Source organism: Oncorhynchus keta, unplaced genomic scaffold (assembly GCF_023373465.1).
Source record: "Oncorhynchus keta strain PuntledgeMale-10-30-2019 unplaced genomic scaffold, Oket_V2 Un_scaffold_24268_pilon_pilon, whole genome shotgun sequence".
NCBI classification, from domain to species: domain Eukaryota; kingdom Metazoa; phylum Chordata; class Actinopteri; order Salmoniformes; family Salmonidae; genus Oncorhynchus; species Oncorhynchus keta.
This window is the reverse complement of record NW_026290878.1, coordinates 255,322-275,105: the sequence shown is the minus strand read 5'-3', so window position 1 is coordinate 275,105 and position 19,784 is coordinate 255,322. Positions and strand designations below refer to the sequence as shown.

Sequence of the window (19,784 nt, the reverse complement as noted above, 5' to 3'; positions counted from 1 at the left end):
CCTAGTCAGGCTGGTAGTCAGGCTGGTGCAGTGGTAGGTGTAAAGCCCTCTCCTAGTCAGGCTGGTAGTCAGGCTGGTGCAGTGGTAGGTGTAAAGCCCTCTCCTAGTCAGGCTTGGTAGTCAGGCTGGTAGTCAGGCTGGTGCAGTGGTAGGTGTAAAGCCCTCTCCTAGTCAGGCTGGTACTAACACTGATGCAGTGGTAGGTGTAAAGCCCTCTCCTAGTCAGGCTGGTAGTAACACTTATACAGTGGTAGGTGTAAAGCCCTCTCCTAGTCAGGCTGGTACTAACACTGATGCAGTGGTAGGTGTAAAGCCCACTCCTAGTCAGGCTGGTGCAGTGGTAGGTGTAAAGCCCTCTCCTAATCAGGCTGGTAGTCAGGCTGGTGCAGTGGTAGGTGTAAAGCCCTCTCCTAGTCAGGCTTGGTAGTCAGGCTGGTAGTCAGGCTGGTGCAGTGGTAGGTGTAAAGCCCTCTCCTAGTCAGGTTGGTAGTAACACTGGTGCAGTGGTAGGTGTATAGCCCTCTCCTAGTCAGGCTGGTACTAACACTGATGCAGTGGTAGGTGTAAAGCCCTCTCCTAGTCAGGCTGGTAGTAACACTTATACAGTGGTAGGTGTAAAGCCCTCTCCTAGTCAGGCTGGTACTAACACTGATGCAGTGGTAGGTGTAAAGCCCACTCCTAGTCAGGCTGGAGCAGTGGTCGGTGTAAAGTCCTCTCCTAGTCAGGCTGGTAGTCAGGCTGGTGCAGTGGTAGGTGTAAAGTCCTCTCCTAGTCAGGCTGGTAGTCAGGCTGGTGCAGTGGTAGTTGTAAAGCCCTCTCCTAGTCAGGCTGGTAGTCAGGCTGGTGCAGTGGTAGGTGTAAAGCCCTCTCCTAGTCAGGCTGGTAGTAACACTCGTGCAGTGGTAGGTGTAAAGCCCTCTCCTAGTCAGGTTGGTAGTAACACTGATGCAGTGGTAGGTGTAAAGCCCACTCCTAGTCAGGCTGGTAGTAACACTCGTGCAGTGGTAGGTGTAAAGCCCTCTCTAGTCAGGCTGGTAGTAACACTCGTGCAGTGGTAGGTGTAAAGCCCTCTCCTAGTCAGGCTGGTACTAACACTGATGCAGTGGTAGGTGTATAGCCCTCTCCTAGTCAGGCTGGTAGTAACACTGGTGCAGTGGTAGGTGTATAGCCCTCTCCTAGTCAGGCTGGTAGTAACACTGATGCATTGGTAGGTGTAAAGCCCTCTCCTAGTCAGGCTGGTACTAACATTGATGCAGTGGTAGGTGTAAAGCCCACTCCTAGTCAGGCTGGTGCAGTGGTAGGTGTAAAGCCCTCTCCTAGTCAGGCTGGTAGTAACACTCGTGCAGTGGTAGGTGTAAAGCCCTCTCCTAGTCAGGTTCGTAGTAACACTGATGCAGTGGTAGGTGTAAAGCCCTCTCCTAGTCAGGCTGGTAGTAACACTCGTGCAGTGGTAGGTGTAAAGCCCTCTCCTAGTCAGGCTGGTAGTAACACTGGTGCAGTGGTAGGTGTATAGCCCTCTCCTAGTCAGGCTGGTAGTAAAACTGATGCAGTGGTAGGTGTAAAGCCCTCTCCTAGTCAGGCTGGTACTAACACTGATGCAGTGGTAGGTGTAAAGCCCACTCCTAGTCAGGCTGGTGCAGTGGTAGGTGTAAAGCCCTCTCCTAGTCAGGCTGGTAGTCAGGCTGATGCAGTGGTAGGTGTAAAGCCCTCTCCTAGTCAGGCTGGTAGTCAGGCTTGTGCAGTGGTAGGTGTAAAGCCCTCTCCTAGTCAGGCAGGTAGTCAGGCTGGTGCAGTGGTAGGTGTAAAGCCCTCTCCTAGTCAGGCTGGTAGTCAGGCTGGTGCAGTGGTAGGTGTAAAACCCTCTCCTAGTCAGGCTGGTGCAGTGGTAGGTGTAAAGCCCTCTCCTAGTCAGGCTGGTAGTCAAGGCTGGTGCAGTGGTAGGTGTAAAACCCTCTCCTAGTCAGGCTGGTGCAGTGGTAGGTGTAAAACCCTCTCCTAGTCAGGCTGGTGCAGTGGTAGGTGTAAAGCCCTCTCCCAGTCAGGCTGGTAGTAACACTGGTGCAGTGGTAGGTGTAAAGCCCTCTCCTAGTCAGGCTGGTAGTCAGGCTGGTGCAGTGGTAGGTGTAAAGCCCTCTCCTAGTCAGGCTGGTAGTAACACTGGTGCAGTGGTAGGTGTAAAGCCCTCTCCTATTCAGGCTGGTACTAACACTGATGCAGTGCAGGCAGGGGTCGGTCTGAAGCACTCTGCTAGTCAGGCTGATTGACTGTAGTCTCTCTGGCCAGACTCATGGAGCATTGTGTCGAGAGACTAGCTGGACTGTGGTGTCGTGTTCTCCAGGGATTATGTGCAACACTGTAACTAAAGAAGACACCTGTCCTGCCTGCAGATAGAAAGCTGTCTCTCTGTCCTGCCTGCAGATAGAAAGCTGTGTCTCTGTCCTGCCTGCAGATAGAAAGCTGTCTCTCTGTCCTGCCTGCAGATAGAAAGCTGTCTCTCTGTCCTGCCTGCAGATAGAAAGCTGTCTCTCTGTCCTGCCTGCAGATAGAAAGCTGTATCTCTGTCCTGGCTGGAGATAGAAAGCTATGTCTCTGTCTCTGTCCTGCCTCTGCAGATAGAAAGCTGTCTCTCTGTCCTGCCTGCAGATAGAAAGCTGTCTCTCTGTCCTGCCTGCAGATAGAAAGCTGTATCTCTGTCCTGCCTGCAGATAGACAGTTGTGTCTCTGTCCTGCCTGCAGATAGAAATCTGTCTCTCTGTCCTGCCTCTGCAGATAGAAAGCTGTCTATCTGTCCTGCCTGCAGATGGAAAGCTGTCTCTCTGTACTGCCTGCAGATAGAAAGCTGTGTCTCTGTCCTGCCTGCAGATAGAAATCTGTCTCTCTGTCCTGCCTCTGCAGATAGAAAGCTGTCTCTCTGTCCTGCCTGCAGATAGAAAGCTGTCTCCCTGTCCTGCCTGCAGATAGAAAGCTGTCTCTCTGTACTGCCTGCAGATAGAAAGCTGTCTCTCTGTCCTGCCTCTGCAGATAGAAAGCTGTCTCCCTGTCCTGCCTGCAGATAGAAAGCTGTCTCTCTGTACTGGCTGCAGATAGGATGCTGTCTCTCTGTCCTGCCTGCAGATAGAAAGTTCTGTCTCTGTCCTGCCTGCAGATAGAAAGCTGTGTCTGTCCTGCCTGCAGATAGAAAGCTGTGTCTCTGTCTCTGTCCTGCCTGCAGATAGGGGCTGTCTCTCTATCTCTCTGTCCTGCTTGAGTAGCCATGTCTTGATTGAGTGCACATAGCCTAGTTTTTTTCATTTAGAAAATGATTAAATATAGCTTGAGACCTTCAGTAAAAGTTTAGATGCAGTTGTTGCCACATAGTGACAGTAAAAGTTGTTTGCTGTACATGGTGTGCTTGGTACATGGTGACCTTGTTTATACTTCAAACTGGGTGATGATGTTCTGTACCTTCTACAGTCGAGTCCCAACCCAGTGACGTGTCCCTCTCACCAACTGAGAACTGGGTGATGATGTTCTGTACCTTCTACAGTCGAGTCCCAACCCAGTGACGTGTCCCTCTCACCAACTGAGAACTGGGTGATGATGTTCTGTACCTTCTACAGTAGAGTCCCAGCCCAGTGATGTGTCCCTCTCACCAACTGAGAACTGGGTGATGATGTTCTGTACCTTCTACAGTAGAGTCCCAGCCCAGTGATGTGTCCCTCTCACCAACTGAGAACTGGGTGATGATGTTCTGTACCTTCTACAGTAGAGTCCCAACCCAGTGATGTGTCCCTCTCACCAACTGAGAACTGGGTGATGATGTTCTGGGTCACAATTATTTTGGGCTGCAGTGAAACCCCTCAGTGGGCTGGCTGGCTTGGAAGGCCCAAACCTCACTGGTGACAGGGGCTGGTTCCGTGCTTTGATATCAAAATCAAATCAAATCAAATGTATTTATATAGCCCTTCGTACATCAGCTGATATCTCAAAGTGCTGTACAGTGTTACCCAGCCTAAAAAAAACCCAAACATCAAGCAATGCAGGTGTAGAAGCACGGTGGCTAGGAAAAACTCCTAGAAAGGCCAAAACCTAGGAAGAAACCTAGAGAGGAACCAGGCTATGTGGGGTGGCCAGTCCTCTTCTGGCTGTGCCGGTGGAGATTATAACAGAACGTGGCCAAGATGTTCAAATGTTCATAGATGACCAGCAGGGTCGAACAAACAGATGTTTCTATGCTTCTTTTGTTTTTCATTGAAGAGTGAAACACACGTCTTCACTGTCAGGTATAGAGAGGACTGACTCTAGTGGTTTGATATGAATTCTGTAGTGGAGTTACATGGTGTCACGGAAACGTTGGTACTTTTTCCCCCAAATACTATAACATGAAAAACAGCTCAATACTTCTGTCAAATATGTCTCACGTCATCGACTGATTTTAAGAGAGGATCAAGTCTGTTTTATCAGCGCAGCCAATGTCCCCTTTTAGGGTGAGTGCACCGCGCCTGCTCCAATCATACTGTCTCTAGTCTGTCCTGAGGAACCACTGGGAGTCTGGGCTGAGGAACCACTGGGAGACTGGGCTGTATCATGTTATCTCCCCTCTCATACTGACTCTAGTCTGTCCTGAGGAACCACTGGGAGTCTGGGCTGTATCATGTTATCTCCCCTCTCATACTGACTCTAGTCTGTCCTGCTGAACCATCTCCCCTCTCATACTGACTCTAGTCTGGGCTGTATCATGTTATCTCCTCTCTCATACTGACTCTAGTCTGTCCTGCTGAACCATCTCCCTCTCATACTGACTCTAGTCTGTCCTGCTGAACCATCTCCCCTCTCATACTGACTCTAGTCTGGGCTGTATCATCTCCTCTCTCATACTGACTCTAGTCTGTCCGGAGGAACCATCTCCTCTCTCATACTGGCTCTAGTCTGTCCTGAGGAACCACTGGGAGACTGGGCTGAGTTGTTATCTCCTCTCTCATACCGTCTCTAGTCTGTCCTGAGGAACCACTGGGAGACTGGACTGAGGAACCACTGGGAGGCTGGGCTGAGTTGTTATCTCCTCTCTCATACTGACTCTAGTCTGTCCTGCTGAACCATCTCCTCTCTCATACTGACTCTAGTCTGGGCTGAGGAACCACTGGGAGGCTGGGCTGAGGAACCACTGGGAGACTGGGCTGAGGAACCACTGGGAGGCTGGGCTGAGGAACCACTGGGAGGCTGGGCTGAGGAACCACTGGGAGGCTGGGCTGAGGAACCACTGGGAGACTGGGCTGAGGAACCACTGGGAGACTGGGCTGAAGAACCACTGGGAGGCTGGGCTGAGTTGTTATCTCCTCTCTCATACTGACTCTAGTCTGTCCTGAGGAACCACTGGGAGGCTGGGCTGAGATGTTATCTCCTCTCTCATGCTGACTCTAGTCTGTCCTGAGGAACCACTGGGAGTCTGGACTGTACCATGTTATCTCCTCTCATACTGACTCTAGTCTGTCCTGAGGAACCACTGGGAGTCTGGACTGTACCATGTTATCTCCCCTCTCATACTGACTCTAGTCTGGACTGTACCATGTTATCTCCTCTCTCATACTGACTCTAGTCTGGACTGTACCATGTTATCTCCTCTCTCATACTACACAGAAGGTACTACACTCACTGCTGTCGTGGAAGGTATATGCTGTATACCCACTTGTTTTGGTGGGCATTGCATATAGTCTATTTTAAATCCCCACAATGCATATCAATGTAGTGTAGTGGAGGTAAACTAAACTATTATTTCTTCACTATTTAAGCGCAGCGATTTCCACCCGGCGGTAGGACTACATGTTCCAAGATGCATTTAGCCGGTTTCATGGGCAGAGATGGAAACATCTGTTAGAATATAGAACGAGGGGAGATCTAAACAATCCATGATAATCCAACAACTATCATGGGTTGTTAATATGACTGGGATTATCAACAACTATCATGGGTTGTTAATATGATTGGGATTATCAACAACTATCATGGGTTGTTAATATGACAGGGATTATCAACAACTATCATGGGTTGTTGATATGACTGGGATTATCAACAACTATCATGGGTTGTTAATATGACAGGGATTATCAACAACTATCATGGGTTGTTGATATGACTGGGATTTTCAACAACTATCATGGGTTGTTGATATGACTGGGATTATCAACAACTATCATGGGTTGTTAATATGACTGGGATTATCAACAACTATCATGGGTTGTTAATATGACTGGGATTATCAACAACTATCATGGGTTGTTGATATGACTGGGATTATCAACAACTATCATGGGTTGTTGATATGACTGGGATTATCAACAACTATCATGGGTTGTTGATATGACTGGGATTATCAACAACTATCATGGGTTGTTAATATGACTGGGATTATCAACAACTATCATGGGTTGTTAATATGACTGGGATTATAACAAACTATCATGGGTTGTTAATATGACTGGGATTATCAATAACTATCATGGGTTGTTAATATGACTGGGATTATCAACAACTATCATGGGTTGTTAATATGACTGGGATTATCAACAACTATCATGGGTTGTTGATATGACTGGGATTATCAACAACTATCATGGGTTGTTAATATGACTGGGATTATCAACTATCATGGGTTGTTAATATGACTGGGATTATCAACTATCATGGGTTGTTGATATGACTGGGATTATCAACAACTATCATGGGTTGTTAATATGACAGGGATTATCAACAACTATCATGGGTTGTTGATATGACTGGGATTATCAACAACTATCATGGGTTGTTAATATGACTGGGATTATCAACTATCATGTGTTGTTAATATGACAGGGATTATCAACAACTATCATGGGTTGTTAATATGACTGGGATTATCAACTATCATGTGTTGTTAATATGACTGGGATTATCAACTATCATGGGTTGTTAATATGACTGTAAACTATGATAGATAATAATGATAATAATAACTATGATAAACTAAAATGTCCAGGTTTCAAACCATTTAAAGGAACAGTATAGAGATGATAAACAAATATCGAGATGATAATGATAGACTGTCTACTGACTACTCTATTACCCCCTGTGAATACCCTACTACTCTATTACCCCCTGTGAATACCCTACTACTCTATTACCCCCTGTGAATACCCTACTACTCTGTTACCCCCTGTGAATACCCTACTACTCTATTACCCCCTGTGAATACCCTACTACTCTATTACCCCCTGTGAATACCCTACTACTCTATTACCCCCTGTGAATACCCTACTACTCTGTTACCCCCTGTGAATACCCTACTACTCTATTACCCCCTGTGAATACCCTACTACTCTATTACCCCCTGTGAATACCCTACTACTCTGTTACCCCCTGTGAATACCCTACTACTCTATTACCCCTGTGAATACCTACTACTCTCTTACCCCCTGTGAATACCCTACTACTCTATTACCCCCTGTGAATACCCTACTACTCTATTACCCCCTGTGAATACCCTACTACTCTGTTACCCCTGTGAATACCCTACTACTCTATTACCCCTGTGAATACCCTACTACTCTCTTACCCCTGTGAATACCCTACTACTCTATTACCCCTGTGAATGCCCTACTACTCTATTACCCCTGTGAATACCCTACTACTCTATTACCCCCTGTGAATACCCTACTACTCTATACCCCCTGTGAATGCCCTACTACTCTATTACCCCCTGTGAATACCCTACTACTCTATTACCCCTGTGAATACCCTACTACTCTGTTACCCCTGTGAATACCCTACTACTCTATTACCCCTGTGAATACCCTACTACTCTATTACCCCTGTGAATACCCTACTACTCTATTACCCCTGTGGATACCCTACTACTCTCTTACCCCTGTGAATACCCTACTACTCTGTTACCCCCTGTGAATACCCTACTACTCTATTACCCCCTGTGGATACCCTACTACTCTCTTACCCCTGTGAATACCCTACTACTCTGTTACCCCTTGTGAATACCATACTACTCTGTTACCCCCTGTGAATACCCTACTACTCTATTACCCCCTGTGAATACCCTACTACTCTGTTACCCCTGTGGATACCCTACTACTCTCTTACCCCCTGTGAATACCCTACTACTCTGTTACCCCTTGTGAATATCCTACTACTCTGTTACCCCCTGTGAATACCCTACTACTCTCTTACCCCATGTGAATACCCTACTACTCTGTTACCCCCTGTGAATACCCTACTACTCTCTTACCCCCTGTGAATACCCTACTACTCTCTTTCCCCTGTGAATACCATACTACTCTCTTACCCCCTGTGAATACCATACTACTCTCTTACCCCCTGTGAATACCCTACTACTCTCTTTCCCCCTGTGAATACCATACTACTCTCTTACCCCCTGTGAATACCCTACTACTCTATTACCCCCTGTGAATACCCTACTACTCTATTACCCACTGTGAATACCCTACTACTCTACTACTCTGTTACCCCCTGTGAATACCCTACTACTCTATCACCCCCTGTGAATACCCTACTACTCTAGTACCCCCTGTGAATACCCTACTACTCAATTACCCACTGTAAATACCCTACTACTCTACTGCACTGTTACACCCTGTGAATACCCTACTACTCTATTACCCCCTGTGAATACCCTACTACTCTATAACCCCCCTGTGAATACCCTACTACTCTATAACCCCCCTGTGAATACCCTACTACTCTCTTACCCCTTGTGAATACCCTACTACTCTATAACCCCCTGTGAATACCCTACTACTCTCTTACCCCTTGTGAATACCCTACTACTCTCTTACCCCTTGTGAATATCCTACTGCACTTTTACCCCTGGGAATACAATATTACCCCTGGGAATACCATACTACTCTACTACTCTGTTACCCCCTGTGAATACCCTACTACTCTATTACCCCCTGTGAATACCCTACTACTCTATTACCCCTGTGAATACCCTACTACTCTATTACCCACTGTGAATACCCTACTACTCTACTACTCTCTTACCCCCTGTGAATACCCTACTACTCTATTACCCCCTGTGAATACCCTACTACTCTATTACCCCCTGTGAATACCCTACTACTCAATTACCCACTGTAAATACCCTACTACTCTACTGCTCTGTTACCCCCCGTGAATACCCTACTACTCTATTACCCCCTGTGAATACCCTACTACTCTAAAACCCCTGTGAATACCCTACTACTCTATAACCCCCTGTGAATACCCGACTACTCTCTTACCCCTTGTGAATACCCTACTACTCTGTTACCCCCTGTGAATACCCTACTACTCTATTACCCCCTGTGAATACCCTACTACTCTGTTACCCCTGTGAATACCCTACTACTCTATAACCCCCTGTGAATACCCGACTACTCTCTTACCCCTTGTGAATACCCTACTACTCTGTTACCCCTGTGAATACCCTACTACTCTATTACCCCCTGTGAATACCCTACTACTGTTACCCCTGTGAATACCCTACTACTCTCTTACCCCCTGTGAATACCCTACTACTCTCTTTCCCCTTTGAATACCATACTACTCTCTTACCCCTGTGAATACCCTACTACTCTCTTACCCCTGTGAATACCCTACTACTCTATTACCCCTGTGAATACCCTACTACTCTATTACCCACTGTGAATACCCTACTACTCTACTACTCTGTTACCACCTGTGAATACCCTACTACTCTATTACCCCCTGTGAATACCCTACTACTCTATTACCCCCTGTGAATACCCTACTACTCTATTACCCACTGTGAATACCCTACTACTCTACTACTCTGTTACCCCTGTGAATACCCTACTACTATATTACCTCCTGTGAATACCCTACTACTCTAGTACCCCCTGTGAATACCCTACTACTCAATTACCCACTGTAAATACCCTACTACTCTACTGCACTGTTACACCCTGTGAATACCCTACTACTCTATTACCCCCTGTGAATACCCTACTACTCTATAACCCCCCTGTGAATACCCTACTACTCTATAACCCCCCTGTGAATACCCTACTACTCTCTTACCCCTTGTGAATATCCTACTGCACTTTTACCCCCTGGGAATACAATATTACCCCCTGGGAATACCCTACTACTCTATTACCCCCTGTGTGTACCCTATTACCCCCCGTGAATACCCTACGGCACTATTACCCCCTGTGAATACCCTACTACCCCGTGTGAATACTGTACATTTCATTACTTCTGCCTATATGAACAAAACAAATAGAGGATACAGTTGAGTCCTCCACCCCTGGTTGTATTCACCGGGCAGGTCTCTGTGTTGCCAGATGGACTCCGGCCTTCTGGGCTGCGTCCAACCAGGAGCTGAAGCTCTTTTTAAAGTCATTTTAACACCCGATTAACTTAACAAGAGCCACATCTCAATAGCTGGATTTCCACTGCACGTATTTCTCATGTCAACCTCACTGATTCTTTACTTCCTTAAATAATTATTAGTGTTTTTTTCTTCTTCTTCCCAGCCCTCTATTCATGTCGTTTGTAGTTGTGAATATTCCCAGCTGCCCACTGCACTGAAGATAGGAAACACTGTCACCACTGATAAATCCACCATAATTGAGAATTTCAACAAGCATTTTTCTACGGCTGGCCATGCTTTCCACCTGGCTACTCCTACCCCGGTCAACAGCACTGCATCCCCAACAGCAACTCGCCCAAGCCTTCCCCATTTCTCCTTCTCCCAAATCCGTTCAGCTGATGTTCTGAAAGAGCTGCAAAATCTGGACCCCTACAAATCAGCCGGGCTAGACAATCTGGACCCTTTCTTTCTAAAATGATCTGCCGAAATTGTTGCCACCCCTATTACTTGCCTGTTCAAACTCTCCTTCGTGTCGTCTGAGATTCCCAAAGATTGGAAAGCAGCTGCGGTCATCCCCTCTTCAAAGGGGGACACTCTTGACCCAAACTGCTACAGACTTATATCTATCCTACCATGCCTTTCTAAGGTCTTGAAAGCCAAGTCAACAAACAGATTACCAACCACTTCGAATCTCACCATACCTCCTCTGCTATGCAATCTGGTTTCAGAGCTGGTCATGGGTGCACCTCAGCCATGCTCAAGGTCCTAAATTATATCTTAACTGCCATTGATAAGAAACATTACTGTGCAGCCGTATTCATTGATCTGGCCAAGGCTTTCGACTCTGTCAATCACCACATCCTCATCGGCAGACTCGACAGCCTTGGTTTCTCAAATGATTGCCTCGCCTGGTTCACCGACTACTTCTCTGATAGAGTTCAGTGTGTCAAATCGGAGGGTCTGCTGTCCGGACCTCTGTGGGGGTGCCACAGGGTTCAATTCTTGGACCGACTCTCTTCTCTGTATACATCAATGAGGTCGCTCTTGCTGCTGGTGAGTCTCTGATCCACCTCTACGCAGACGACACCATTCTGGCCCTTCTTTGGACACTGTGTTAACAACCCTCCAGGCAAGCTTCAATGCCATACAACTCTCCTTCCGTGGCCTCCAATTGCTCTTAAATACAAGTAAAACTAAATGCATGCTCTTCAACCGATCGCTACCTGCACCTACCCGCCTGTCCAACATCACTACTCTGGATGGGTCTGACTTAGAATACGTGGACAACTACAAATACTTAGGTGTCTGGTTAGACTGTAAACTCTCCTTCCAGACCCATATCAAACATCTCCAATCCAAAGTTAAATCTAGAATTGGCTTCCTATTTCGCAACAAAGCATCCTTCACTCATGCTGTCAAATACCCTTGTAAAACTGACCATTCTACCAATCCTCGACTTTGGCGATGTTATTTACAAAATAGCCTCCAATACCCTACTCAACAAATTGGATGCAGTCTATCACAGTGCAATCCGTTTTGTCACCAAAGCCCCATATACTACCCACCATTGCGACCTGTACGCTCTCGTTGGCTGGCCCTCGCTTCATACTCGTTGCCAAACCCACTGGCTCCATGTCATCTACTAGACCCTGCTAGGTAAAGTCCCCCTTATCTCAGCTCCCTGGTCACCATAGCATCTCCCACCTGTAGCACACGCTCCAGCAGGTATATCTCTCTAGTCACCCCAAAACCAATTATTTCTTTGGCCTCCTCTCCTTCCAGTTCTCTGCTGCCAATGACTGGAACGAACTACAAAAATCTCTGAAACTGGAAACGCTAATCTCCCTCACTAGCTTTAAGCACCAACTGTCAGAGCAGCTCACAGATTACTGCACCTATACATAGCCCACCTATAATTTAGCCCAAACAACTACCTCTTTCCCAACTGTATTTAATTAATTTATTTATTTTGCTCCTTTGCACCCCATTATTTTTATTTCTACTTTGCACATTCTTCCATTGCAAAACTACCATTCCAGTGTTTTACTTGCTATGACGCTCCATAAACGCCTTCCAAACCCGGGAAGTGAACTGGGGACCCGATCGGAGTGCCGGAAGACGTGGGTAAATAGAGCCTCTGCAGTCTGTAGGGCCGTAGGAAGACCAGGCAATGGGAGGAGATGGCAGGACTTAGAGAACCGATCCACAACGACCAGAATGGTAGTGTTCCCCTGAGATGGGGGAAGATCAGTAAGGAAATCTACCGAGAGATGGGACCATGGCCGTTGTGGAACCGGGAGGGGCTGTAACTTCCCTCTAGGAAGGTGCCTAGGAGCCTTACTCTGGGCGCATACAGAACAGGAGGAGACATAGAGCCTCACATCCCTAGCTAAAGTGGGCCACCAGTATTTCCCCCTAAGACCCCGCACTGTCCTATCAATCCCGGATGACCCGCAGACGGTAGTGTGTGAGCCCACCGAATCAATTTATCACGGACACCAAGCTGTACGTAACTTCGACCAGTTGGACACTGTATAGGCGCAGGTTCAACCCTCAACGCCCGCTCGATGTATATCCAATACATCCTCCACACTCTCAGACTCAGCACTCTGCTTCACCGACAGCTCCAATTCCATCCATGGCTCCTTATGGTAAACTGGGGGAGTTGGCTCAGGTCTGACTCCTGACTCTGCCACACTCTCCCTGTGTCCCCCCCCCCCAATACATTTTTGGGGGTGCCTCTCGGGCTTCCAGCCGCTCTGCCGTGCTAGCTCCCCATAATGCTGCCTCTCTGCTTTCGCTGCCTCCAGCTCGGCTTTGGGGCGGCAATATTGGTTGGTGGGTGATTCTGTAAGGGTTTTCTTCTGGTGAAAGAGAGGCGGACCAAAATGCAGCGTGGTGGTTATTCATGTTTTTAATAAAGACGACTATACATGAGCAGACTATACAAAACAAGAAAAGTGAAAACCTAAACAGTCCTATCTGGTGCAAACACAGAGACAGGAACAATCACCCACAAAACCCAACACAAAACAGGCTACCTAAATATGGTTCCCAATCAGAGACAATGACTAACACCTGCCTCTGATTGAGAACCATATCAGGCCAAACATAGAAATAGACAAACCAGACACACAACATAGAATGCCCACCCAGCTCACGTCCTGACCAACACTAAAACAAGGAAAACACATACGAATGATGGACAGAACGTGACAGAGGGGGAGGGGGACGACTCTAGATTACCTCGACTCAACACACAGAGATGTATACAGAACTCTCTCTCGCCCTTCATTTGGTAAATCTGACCATAACTCTATCCTCTTGATTCCTGCTTACAATTAAGAACTCAAACAGGAAGTACCAGTGACACGCTCAATTCAGAAGTGGTCCGATGAAGCGGTTGCTAAGCGACAGACTGGAATATGTTGCGGGATTCATCCAATATTTTTGTGGAGTTCACCACATCAGTCACCTGCTTCATTAATGAGTGCATCGACAACGTCATCTCCAGTGACCCATGCGTACATTTCCAAACCAGAAGCCATTGATTACAGACAACATCCGCACTGAGCTAAATGCTAGAGCTGCCGCTTTCTAGGACCGGGACACTAGTTTTTATTGACAAGCTGAATGTACTGATTTGTCTGTTTTTAAAATACTAGCACACATCCCCACAAGACATGCCCCAGTGGTCTTTTCACAGTCCCCATGTCCAGAAAAGATTATGGGAGGCGCACAGTACTACATAGAGCCATGACTACATGGAACTCTATTCCACATCAGGTAACTAATGCAAGCAGTAGAATCAGATTTAAAAGCAGGTAAAAATACACCTTATGGAACAACAGGGACTGTGAAGAGTTTCAGAAATAGAGGGTCCAGATTGTCAAGCCCAGCTGATTTGTACTGGTCAAGGTTTTGCAGCTCTTTCAGAACATCTGCTATCTGGATTTGGGTAAAGGAGAACCTGGAGAGGCTTGGGTGAGTAGCTGGGGGGGGCATGGCCAGGCATGGCCAGCCGTTGAGAAATGCTTGTTGAAGTTTTCGATAATCATGGATTTATCGGTGGTGACCGTGTTACCTAGCCTCAGTGCAGTGGGCAGCTGGGAATAGGTGCTCTTGTTCTCCATGGACTTCACAGTGTCCCAGAACTTTTTGGAGTTGGAGCTACAGGATGTAAATTTCTGCCTGAAGAAGCTGGCCTTAGCTTTCCTGACTGACTGCCTGTATTGGTTCCTGACTTCCCTGAACAGTTGCATATCGCGGGGACTATTCGATGCTATTGCAGTCCGCCACAGGATGTTTTTGTGCTGGTCGAGGGCAGTCAGGTCTGGAGTGAACCAAGGGCTATATCTGTTCTTAGTTCTGCATTTTTTGAACGGAGCATGCTTATCTAAAATGGCGAGGAAGTTACTTTTAAAGAATGACCAGGCATCCTCAACTGACGGGATGAGGTCAATATCCTTCCAGGATACCTGGGCCAGGTCGATGTTGACATGCATGAAACCAAGGCTTCATGCAAGTCGACAGAAGTCAACAAATGAGGGTGCCTGGGGACATGCAGGTCCTGGGTTTACCTCTACATCACCCGCGGAACAGAGGAGGAGTAGTATGAGGGTGCGGCTAAAGGCTATCAAAACTGGTCGCCTAGAGCGTTGGGACAAAGAATTAAAGGAGAAGATTTCTGGGCATGGTGGAATATATTCAGGGCATAATGCACAGACAGGGGTATGGTGGGGTGCGGGTACAGCGGAGTTAAGCCCAGGCAGTGTGTGATGATAAGAGAGGTTGTATCTCTGGACATGCTGGTTGTAATGGGTGAGGTCACCGCATGTGTGGGAGGTGGGACAAAGGAGGTATCAGGGGTATGAAGAGTGGAACTAGGGGCTCCATTGTAAACTAAAACAATGATAACTAACCTGAACAACAGTATACAAGGCATATTGACATTTGAGAGAGACATACAGCGAGGCATACAGTAATCACAGGTGTTGAATGGGAGAGGTAGCTAAAACGGTAGGTGAGACAACAACAGCTTATAAACTTGCACACCAACAGCAGGTAAAATGGCGTTGACTAGGCAGAGAGGGTCGGATTAACTACACACAGAGACTGAGTGCGGCTGGGGCCGACAGATAAAACATAAACAAGCAGAATGGAGTACCGTGATTAATGGACAGTCCAGCAGGCATCAGCTATGTAGCCAAGTGATCACAGTGTCCAGTGTTTTCAGTTCTTTCCACAGATTCTCGATTGGATTCAGGTCTAGACTTTGACTTGGCCATTCTAACACCTGGATATGTTTATTTTTTAACCATTCCATTGTAGATTTTGCTTTATGTTTTGGATCATTGTCTTGTTGGAAGACAAATCTCCGTCCCAGTCTCAGGTCTTTTGCAGACTCCATCAGGTTTTCTTCCAGAATGGTCCTGTATTTGGCTCCATCCATCTTCCCATCAATTTTAACCATCTTCCCTGTCCCTGCTGAAGAAAAGCAGGCCCAAACCATGATGCTGCCACCACCATGTTTGACAGTGGGGATGGTGTGTTCAGGTGATGAGCTGTGTTGCTTTTTTACGCCAAACATAACGTTTTGCATTGTTGCCAAAAAGTTCAATTTTGGTTTCATCTGACCAGAGCACCTTCTTCCACATGTTTGGTGTGTCTCCCAGGTGGCTTGTGGCAAACTTTAAACAACACTTTTTATAGATATCTTTAAGAAATGGCTTTCTTCTTGCCACTCTTCCATAAAGGCCAGATTTGTGCAATATACGACTGATTGTTGTCCTATGGACAGAGTCTCCCACCTCAGCTGTAGATCTCTGCAGTTCATCCAGAGTGATCATGGGCCTCTTGGCTGCATCTCTGATCAGTCTTCTCCTTGTATGAGCTGAAAGTTTAGAGGGACGGCCAGGTCTTGGTAGGTTTGCAGTGGTCTGATACTCCTTCCATTTCAATATTATCGCTTGCACAGTGCTCCTTGGGATGTTTAAAGTTTGGGAAATATTTTGGATCCAAATCCGGCTTTAAACTTCTTCACAACAGTATCTCGGACCTGCCTGGTGTGTTCCTTGTTCTTCATGATGCTCTCTGCGCTTTTAACGGACCTCTGAGACTATCACAGTGCAGGTGCATTTATACGGAGACTTGATTACACACAGGTGGATTGTATTTATCATCATTAGTCATTTAGGTCAACATTGGATCATTCAGAGATCCTCACTGAACTTCTGGAGAGAGTTTGCTGCACTGAAAGTAAAGGGGCTGAATAATTTTGCACGCCCAATTTTTCAGTTTTTGATTTGTTGAAAAAGTTTGAAATATCCAATAAATGTCGTTCCACTTCATGATTGTGTCCCACTTGTTGTTGATTCTTCAACAAAAAATACAGTTTTATATCTTTATGTTTGAAGCCTGAAATGTGGCAAAAGGTCGCAAAGTTCAAGGGGCCGAATACTTTCGCAAGGCACTGTATACAAGGGACACGACACGACAAGACGTCTGACTGCTACGCAATCTTGGAACAATGGATTAAGGATTACAAAGGGAAACCCATCCACGAGCTGCCCAGTGACACAAGCCTACCAGATGTGCTAAATGCATGCTACGTTTGCTCTGAGCCGAGCAACACTGAACCATGCGTGAGAGCACCAGCTGTTCTGGATGACTTTGTGATCATGCTTTCCGTAGCCGATGTGACCTTTTTAAACAGTTTAACGTTCACAAAGCCCACAGGGTCAGATGGATTACCAGGACGTGTTCTCCGAGCTCTGACAAGTGTATTCACTGACATTTTCAACCTCTCCTGACCCGGTCTGTAATACCTACATGTTTCAAGCAGACCACCATAGTCTCTGTGCACAAAAACACCATGGTAACCTATTTAAATGATCATCGCCCCATAGCACTCACATCTGTAGCTATGAAATTCTTTGAAAGTCTGGGCATGACACCCATTAACACAATCATCCCAGACACCCTAGACCCAGTCCAATTTGCATACTGCCCCAATAGATCCAAAGATGACACCAACTCTATTGCATTCCACACTGCCCTTTTCCACCTGGACAAACGGAACACCTACGTAAGAATGCTGTTCATTGACAACAACTCAGCGTTCAACACCGTAGTGCCCTCCAAGATCAAGATAAATAGAGAGAGATGTCAGCATGTCTGCAGAACGTTTTGGTATGTTAGTCTATCTTGTTATGTGATAAGATTCAATGCACAGCATTTTAAAACATTTTGAGGAGAAACCTGTAGTTTTTGGGGGACGTGTGACTCCACTTTGAAGTGATGATTTTAGCAGACCAGACCAGTTACATCTACAGTATAAATCTTATCAAGAAAATACCTTGTGGTTGATTTTTATTTCTGCTTTGTTGTCAGATTCCCAGAGCAGATATTTATGTTGTCGTCTGTCTGCCTCCTTCATTCTCTTCCAAAAATAATTATTATCTTTCATGCCATTGTAGTTGTGAATATTCCTAGTGTCTTATTGTGTTTAGGTGAGAGAAATGATGTCGCTGTAGTTGTGAATATTCCTAGTGTCTTATTGTGTTTAGGTGAGAGAAATGATGTCATTGTAGTTGTGAATATTCCTAGTGTCTTATTGTGTTTAGGTGAGAGAAATGATGTCATTGTAGTTGGGACAGAAGTGATGTAACTCTAGTGCTGATTGGAGGACGAATGTCTTGGATCAGGACAGACATGGAGGACTTGTGCCCAGTCTGTTAACTCTCTCTCTCTCTCTCTCTCTCTCTCTCTCTCTCTCTCACAGACACACACACACACACACACTAGAAAACACTAGAATTACACAATAGCATCTGCTTTCAATCTTGTTTATTTTAGATAATTAATTAAGTCATATGATTAAAATAATTTGAGAACTACACAACTACAGCAATGATCATGTTTTTTTAAAGTTACAACTCAACAATGATTTTAAATCAATAAGATAACATGATATATGTCAGACTTGACTTCCTTCATCTGGTCTTTCCCAGACTTTTCTCCTGTGACTTGATGTCTTCCTCTCAGCAGCCGTAGAGTCTGTTGATCCTCAGGATGTCCGTGGTGGACAACCCCTGTCTCTGGCCGATGGGCACGTTGGGGTTGGGGATGGGGTGATGGTGTCCATCCCGTTGACAGAGAAGGCTGTTTTTCCATAGTGCATGACAGAGCTGTAGTCATAGGGAGTGTTCAGGTTGTTGGTGTTTGATCTATCAAAGTTGTAGGCATTGTTAGAGTCGATGTTACTCCAGTTGATGGTGACGTACTCGTCACGGTCGCTCCTGGTTTGTTCGTGTTGGAAGCCCAGAGCGTGGAGAGTCTCGTGCTGAATGATGCCGAAGTAAACGCAGCCGTCCATTTGGAGAGAGACCGTCTGTTGGCCTCCCACTCTCCCAAGAGGGGACCAGCACCCGTCTCTGGGCTCGTAGCTGATGAAGTCAACCTGATTCTGCCAAGGCACGAAGCGAATGCAGGTCTTGGAAGTGAAGGCCCGGAGGGCGTTTTCAATGCCCTGCTTGTCAGAGGAACTGAAGCTACTGCTCACTGTGTAGGGCACTTCAACCAGTCCGTTGGAGCCTTTGTTCCAGAAGCACCCGGCACTGTAAAATAACATTCAGGGTGTTAGTCAATTATAGTAGAAAATACAATTATTTTGACCTGAAAAAATATATTTGTTATCTCGACTTCAATATAATTAGTCCTTTACTCTACTTTACTCGTTTAACCAACCTGAAATTTAAATATGTAAATATATCAACATAAGATGCACTTAAAAACAACTCCAGGGGAAATTTTTCCCCAATTTACTAACTTTAAGTTCTAGCAACAACTTTTTGACACCTGTCTCTGTTTTTAGAGGATTGTGGGTAATTCCACATTCTTTTGACTTTATAATGCTACTTTCTACACAATGTTTGTATGCAGGTTTTAACGAAGCAAAGTATATTTTGTGATCATGCAACTTTCTGAAACACTAAAAGTGAAGAATATTAAACATAAAAATACCTTGTGTTGGAAATACTCAAAAAAACTGATGCAGATAGTTTTAAAAGCAGAATTCGCACAATATTGTTTTCAGTGTGTGTTGGTTGTACCTATAGCAAATCATGGCGTTTCTGGTTGTTGGTGCCACCATGTCCCCCTCCAACAGGAACTGACTGGAGCCGTTATTAGTGGTCAGAATTCTCTCAGTGATGTCTACAGCCTCAGGGTTGTCTGTTAGGATCTCTGGTCCACTTCCATCCTCCATGAGAGGGTTGGCCTGAGAGAGGCCCAGCAGCAGCAGCAGCAGCAGGGTGAGAGAGGGGCTTTGCTCCATCTTCAGTGTGTGGAGAGGAGAGACTGGATGGCTCCTTGGATCTGACAGTGGAGATACTCTAGATGGCTTCTTGGTCCTGGAGATGCT

The 19,784-nt window shown here is 46.1% G+C and overlaps 1 pseudogene; it reads right to left on the bottom strand.

Moving 5' to 3' along the window:
- Positions 1-18,238: 18,238 nt before the first annotated feature.
- LOC127928235 (hatching enzyme 1.2-like) lies at positions 18,239-19,784 on the bottom strand (annotated as a pseudogene).